This window comes from Diadema setosum, chromosome 11 (assembly GCF_964275005.1).
Source record: "Diadema setosum chromosome 11, eeDiaSeto1, whole genome shotgun sequence".
Lineage (NCBI taxonomy): Eukaryota > Metazoa > Echinodermata > Echinoidea > Diadematoida > Diadematidae > Diadema > Diadema setosum.
This window is the reverse complement of record NC_092695.1, coordinates 19,607,882-19,615,410: the sequence shown is the minus strand read 5'-3', so window position 1 is coordinate 19,615,410 and position 7,529 is coordinate 19,607,882.

Below are 7,529 nucleotides of genomic sequence, written 5' to 3'. Positions count from 1 at the left end.
TTTACATATCACATGTTTGATGCGAAATGTTATTGTCATACTGAAATAAAAAACACCAACCATATCAACAAACAAACAGACGCGAAGTCCTATACTTGACATAACAGTCTAAGCTGTCGATATAGTGTAGAATATGTATTGCTTTTTTTGCACTATATGTTTTGCACACTTATATTCTTTGTTAAAAATGAAATCAGATAGATAAGTAAGTGTAATACAATGAGTGTCCATTATATAGGCGTGACTTTGTTATGTTCATCAGTCCGAGCCAATTGAATGCAACTTGATCAAAGACTAGACAAAATGTTACATAAACAGGCGTTACAGTAATTTTTAGAAAGCATTCTGTAACTCATTTTTGTGTTGAATACAGTATGTTGATTTTAGTCATTTGTTTGTTTGTTTTATTCTAAACGGTTATCGCAAGACACGATGTATATAAACTAGAGCTTTAAACGTGTTGAAATGAGGTCAATTGAGGGCGCTGTCGAAATCGAGCTCCGACTATCGTGGAAATGACTTTATGTCGTATCCATTTACATGTATCAGTAAAATATAGTGCATGTCACAAAGGGAAACGAGGAAATTATACGGTTTAGAATGGTTGTTCAATCAGTCGCCACGTTTGGTGGGTTCATTCATTCGTATGTTACTTTGATACGGTCATTCGTTTACAGGGTCCTCGTATTAACGCATGGAGGAGAAATGCCGCTTAGAGAATAAACAAAAAAATGTACTTTTTTTTCTGAGGCTCAGGTTGCATCGGAAGAGATGACGTGTTCAGAAAGCACTCCTCTTCATTCGTGACACATCAACGAAAATATACACCCAATAGTGGCCTAGTTACCCAAGCTCACACTGCATCTAGCTGGTTTGATCAGGTGTGTATGTTGACAGATTGGAAAGGCCTAATGTGTCTTCACTCGAGATCTCCGATCACACCTGTAACATCACCGGCTCATTTTTTTTTCCTCTCATGAGAGTGGAGGGATCAAAGTAGAAACACCAATCTTGTGTGTTCAGATTTTTCATGGAATTTGAGAGACTGTAGGATACTCTCAGAGAGACACTGCCGTAAGTGAAAGAGAAAGTCTTCGTGAATAAAGTCGGTGAAAATCATTGCAACAGAACAGCGAAATCTAGCACGATCTAAAAAAAGAAAAAGAAAAAAAAAACAGGAATGGTCATGACAATTTTGAGACGGCGGGACATAATATGAATGAATAAGTTATGTTTGTTATTCCGGAGGCTCGTTACTCCGAAAATGAAAAAGAAGAAAGGAAAAAAAAAATGTGCGTTGGTTTAAACGAATCTTCGGAACTACGAGCCTTATTTCATTTCCGGATTAACGAATATTCGGAATAACAAATCTTCGGAATAACGAACATTCGGAATAACGAATCTTCGAAATAACGAACCTTCGGAATAAAGAACTTTCGGAAAACCGAACCGTGACCGAATAAATAAGTCCTGATCACTCATTCTACCAGCCAGTTGTTTTATTACTCCTTGGGTTCTCTAGGGAAAGAGCGAACGAAGCAGTCTACCTGGAAAATTTCCAACTATGTTCACCCTCACAGTGTGGTGTTAACTGTAGCACACATCACTCAACTTGTTATCGAAGGAGTGCGAAACGCCTGCCTCGTTCATCTAACAAGATCGTTGTTAAATCCAATCTTGTGATGATATATAATCCTGATGCATGATAGGTAGCATTAGGTGTCCAATACGCTGTACGAATAGTCGCCTAAAAAAAAAGACAGAGTAGAGAATATTTGACTCAAATACAAATTGCTGCGTTCCCTCCAAAAAGACGCGCTCAATGCAAATGCATGCTGGCATGTGTTGATTTATAAAACCCAGGTCATTACTTATGAGGCCAAATGAATTTCTACACACGTGCATTTATTTTCAAGTCATTTTATCCGCTATTTTTTTTTTTCAGATTGCTTAGATGCGCCTACAAAGAAAAAAAGCAAAACCAAGATTCTGTCGATCGCATCATCTGCCAATCACTGAAAAAAAAATACTAATCTGATTTTAAACAAAGATTTTGGAATGCGGCTTTCCCTAAACTGTGTAACTCGCATGTTTACGTATTACCAATATGATTAATAAAATACATTCGTGGAAACATGGAAGTTATGCTCTGTCTACAAGGACAGATGCATTCCAATGTGTTTTTGTTAATCGTATCAGTAATTTAATGGTGATTTACAGATGATGTCATCGGCAGAATCTCAGTCTGGATATTTTGTGACCATATCCAAGTTATGTAAAGACAAAATGGCAGAAAATTTATGACAAACGTATGGCACATATATTTAGACATTCTGTTGTCCACATTCAATGATGATCAGGGTATCACAGGAATCAACACAATTCAGCACTTGTAATTGTATATTGCATAGATCCTTTGGAACTATTTTAATCTTATTAACTTATTAACTGGACGGACTAAACATAAGGAACCACAATCAATTTACTTGCCACGTGACAGACTGCTGTTTGGACACTCACTTATTTACAGAAGTTTTCTGACCAGTTTAGTGATAGAGTATTTACATATAGGGTGCCTCTACAGCCTATTTTTTTATATCTTATATCAACGTAAGGTGATATAATGTTTCCCATATCTTATTACGTAATCATTTCCATATCGATCGATGAGTGTGCATAAATTATTGAAAGCTTTGTAGATTTTTTAATTTGACACAAACATGTTTATGATTTTCACCACCAACAACAACAACAAAAAAGAAAGAAAGAAGAAAATGACAAACAAAGTACACCTTTAGTTGTGTGTTAGAGAATGATTTGATCCTCAGCTATATAGTCCGTTCCCACAAATAACCATGACATCTCTATAGTTGGCTTTTCTTGCGATGTCTTATTGTTTTTGTGGGTTTTATTTTTCTCTATCTCTTCTTTTTGGAGAGATTTTAGCACCGAGTGTCACTCAGGTGTGATCTTCTTTCTGCCTCCTGGCGTCGGCAATTCCAGTAAGAATATCGCTCGATCAGATTATCTCCAATGGGCGCATATCCGATCAGAGATCGCGCAATATTGCCCCCTTTTGCCTGAAAGAAAAAAAAAAATGTTTAAAACAGAGTTACTGACAAGACGGTATACCCTGCGGAAGCATGCAGAGAAACGATAACCGACTATCGAATTAAGAGTGACCATGTGGAAGGCATGATTACATTTCATCAAGTCCTCAGGTACAATTGATCTCTTTCTTTTTTTTTTCCTCTCCATGACTCCAAAGGCTCGATTAATTCTCTCTCTGTCTCTTATGGCCAAAGACCTGTTTTAGAACTATTATACCCTCCAATGTAGATTTCACGGTAATGTGAGAGATTAACAGTGGACAATCTCCTTCCCCCGCCCCTTTCTCTTTTTCTCTTTACTATAGACGTGTACCAATGTGTACAGAAATGTATTTTAGCTAATTAAGTACACATTTGTGTTTTGTACAGCCATAAATCATTGGTATCATGTTCCATTATTATTCATTTTCGTGTGTGTGTGTGTGTTGCAAGATGGATATATTCGTATTTCCTTTCTGCCTTTCTCTCTCTCAGCCTCTCCCATTCTTAGTATTTTGATTTTTTTCTGGTCTGTTGAATCGCTAAATGCATTCATGTTATGTTTTTTTTTCCAGCATTTTTTTTTTTCCGGAACTGCTGACACCCTTTTGCGTCTTATACATCTCGATCATGACGTCAGAAGGATTTTCACGCTTTTCGCACTGGTCGTCCCATCGAAATTGACTGCTGGGTCATTTCATTTTACATTATTTGTTTGTTGTTGTTTTTTTCTCCTCTCGCAAACCACTTTTCCCATTGCATAATTCATAGCGGAAAGAAGTCGACAGCTTGGATGTATGTCCAATCCTTTATGACAGAGTGAGTGAGAGAGAAAGAGAAAGAGATAAAGATATACAGAGATATACAGAGTAAGAGAAAGAGAGGGAGAGATACGAGATAAAGAGACAGTGGCCAGAGGCATACTGACGTAATGCGTTCACCCGCTGCCATTCAAACAGTCTAGCAGAAATGATGTTGTGGTGCAAGGGTAGAAAGAGACAGACATATGGACATAAATGGATAGACAGAGACAAAAAAAAAAAGAAGAAGATTGAGGGAGAGACAAAATAGATAGATGGAGAAAGAAAACGAGATAGAGAGAGACAGACGGGGGGGGGGGATTATGAAAGAGAGGAGAAAGAGTATAAGAAGCTGTTAACTTGCTTGACTCTACGCTCCGTTTAGCCCTCCCCTTTCTCGATTGACGCGAAATCCGGGGCAAGACGGGGGGAACCGCGGGTAAATTCGGAGTTAAAAAGCGTTAATGTCCGGGACAGGTTGAGCTGCGGGATGAAGGATGTTGATGGTCCTCTCTCTCTCTCTCTCTCTCTCTCTCTCTCTCTTTCTATCTCTCTCTGTTCTTTCCTCTTTTTTTTCAACATCCTATAATCCGTGGCTTAAAGGGATGGTTCAGTATTGGTTGAGAGGAGGATTGAGCTTTTTACTTTTTTGCGAGATACTAAGAAACCACTCATGGACTGCTACAGAGCATATAATATTCTAAGAGGAATTAAAAGTTTATTCCATGAAAATTGATTTTGACATGGCTGAGATATCCAAAAACAAAGTAAAACAAAGCGATGCTAATAAAAGGTGGACCGCAGCTTTTATTAGGATCCCTTTGTTTTGGATATTGCAGCCATTTCAACACCAATTTTCATGAAATAAACTTGAAATCCCTCTGACAGTTACATGCTCTTTCTCATTTCATAAGAGGTTTCTCATTATCTCACTAAAAACATTTGGAAACCTGAAGCTCCATTTTCCAACCAAAACTATACCATCCATTTTAGTGAAACCGTGAGTAAAAACATATAGATAGATGCTCGCCATTAACGGGGTAATATTCCTGTTTCGTATATACCCAGTGGTATGTTGTATGTTGTATGTATGAGAGTGTTTAGTTGTCCAGCTATCTGGTCTCGGGTTCGAATCCCAATGGAATTCCATTTTCTTTGCTGAATTTTTTTTTTCCACTGATAAATTGTATTAATTTCTGGTCAGTTTTCTTCTGTTTGCGTTTGTTACATACTCAAAAAGCTACATCACTTCGGTGATCCCTCGCATTTATTCCCAAGTTGAATTATCCTATCGGGTTTATGCCAGGTTTACGTGTGTGCGTGTGTGTCACACACAACACACTGATATAGCTTCTGACCATCCGAGCATTGAGAATTTCAGGGTTTCGGGGACGAAAACTGAACTAGGGCTTTCTATAGCTCAGTCGGTAGAGCACCGGGCTAGCATCCGGAGGTCTCGGGTTCGAATCCCGATGGAATCCCATTTTCTTTGCTCAAATTTTAGACTCTCATAATAATAATCACACCTGTTAATCTATCAGGTGAAGTTACGCTTGATTATGGCTGATATTGTTTTACGCTGCTGATCTATCTGCAGTTTTCCATACGCTATCAATTATGCTGCAATACTAATGAAAGTGTAAGTGGGGAATAAACAAAATACAACAACAACAACAACAACAACAACCCCACCTTGTTTGTCGTGATTTATAGAAAAATCGGACAAATATTATCATTCACAATATATCTTAAAGGCATACTTTACCATTTGCAAATGAAACAAGCGGACCCAGCATTACTGCTTCAAAAATAGTTATGAGATGTGACTTAGAGATAGAAACAGCCAATGTAAAAATTTGAACCAGTATAATTGATTTTAAGTATTGTTAAATATACAAAATGTGAGCAATAGTTATAATGATAATGTTTCCAGACTAGGTTGTCTACAGTTATGGTTTAATGAGAAAAATAGTAATATCTCTTTATGTTGTAGTCTTTCTTGCAAGAAAAATCATATGATAGGATGTTTTGTGATACAACTGACCTACACATATGCGCCAAAAGTGATATCTTTAACATTTTTTTAAATCACTGCTCCAAAAGGTAAACAAGACTTTTAACGTGTTTCACGATCTATACCCGGTCGCTGGGAGCAATGGTCCACGTAATAGGAGAATGTATATAAACCCATTGCCAACGGTGAATTCCGGCCGGGCTGTACTCTGTACGGTGCACATGTGCAACATTCAATTAAAATTCATGTTCACTTCCTCATCGGGCATCCGTTTATACGATTAGATAGAAATGAGCGTGGTTGATAAAGTGTCTCACTTAATGACAAAAACGTCAAGAAAGGACTCGAACCTTCGGCCTTCTTTTAAGGGCACTGCCCAGTCCACTAGACCGCGACGCGCCCATTTGTCAAATTGAACTATGCCTCCCTTGTCTACGACGATGGGCAAAGGTGCATGATGTCTTGTATATTGTTTAGGTAGAACATGAACAAAACTAACGTGATAACGTTAGAAAAAGGAAAAGAAACAGTTGGGAATTCTGTGCAAGCAAAGTCTCAGTCGCCTGGTGCCTTCAGAAAGTCATTGAAGATGACTTGCGTCGAAATGAAACTGCGGTTTGAGTGAGTTTGGCTTTAAAACTACCTTTAATGTCGCTGAATCTGTCACAGAACATGTTGCTTTTTTGAGGGGGGGGGGGTAATCACTTGTTGAAGCCTGCGTCATCATCGTATATTCCCTGTAATCAGCGTCAGGAGGTATTTGATTCTGACCCATCTCACACAGGCATTCCACAAAATTCTCATGTCCATCAATCTCTGGAAGATATGAAAATTTCCGAGGTTTACTCTAACCAGGGGGTGCAGAGCTTCCAATTAATTTCAATACCGGAAATAACAACCTTCGTCATCGCTCTTCCATGTAGCGCCAACCCCCCCCCCCTCCCCAACACACACACACAACTACCATTATATACTCCTCCCGCCCCAAAATCACTTTGTCCAACTCGTGGCTGGTAGCGGCTACCTCGCCGATGATGAATTAGAACGCCGGGCTATATGACAGGTTCGACAATTACCAACCGAGGTTTCTGTCGATTTCAATTGCACGAAGTACGTCTTAACATCCCGGGGTATGAAAAACGTGATGCATCGGGGAGATCAGTGTGATAATATGCGAATAAAAAGGCCCCCCCCCCCCCTCAAAAAAAAAATCTCAATTCTATTTTCTCCTCTCCGACACATACAGTTTCACACAATTACTCGGCACCACCCATCCACCCCTCCCTCACACCCCTTTTTTTCTCATTCTTCTCTTTCTTATCACCTTAATCCTCCGTTCTTGCCTCATCTAAGGTTAGTGATGCGAAAAATAAATCTCGCGCTTTGCTAACTCACCATCAATCAAAGCGAGCAATGGTGCGACAAACCATCACGCCGTGACCAGAACGACTCGATTATTTCACTTGGGAAGCGTCGCGCCATTTGTTTGAATTTCTCGAATTAATCCAGGACATAACAAATCCATAAGTGTGTCGGAAGCAACTACGCAAAGCAGAAATATTTCGCATGATAGATGGTAAAGAGGGTCATTTTTGGCTTTGAGAAAAAAGGAGAAAAAGCTGTACA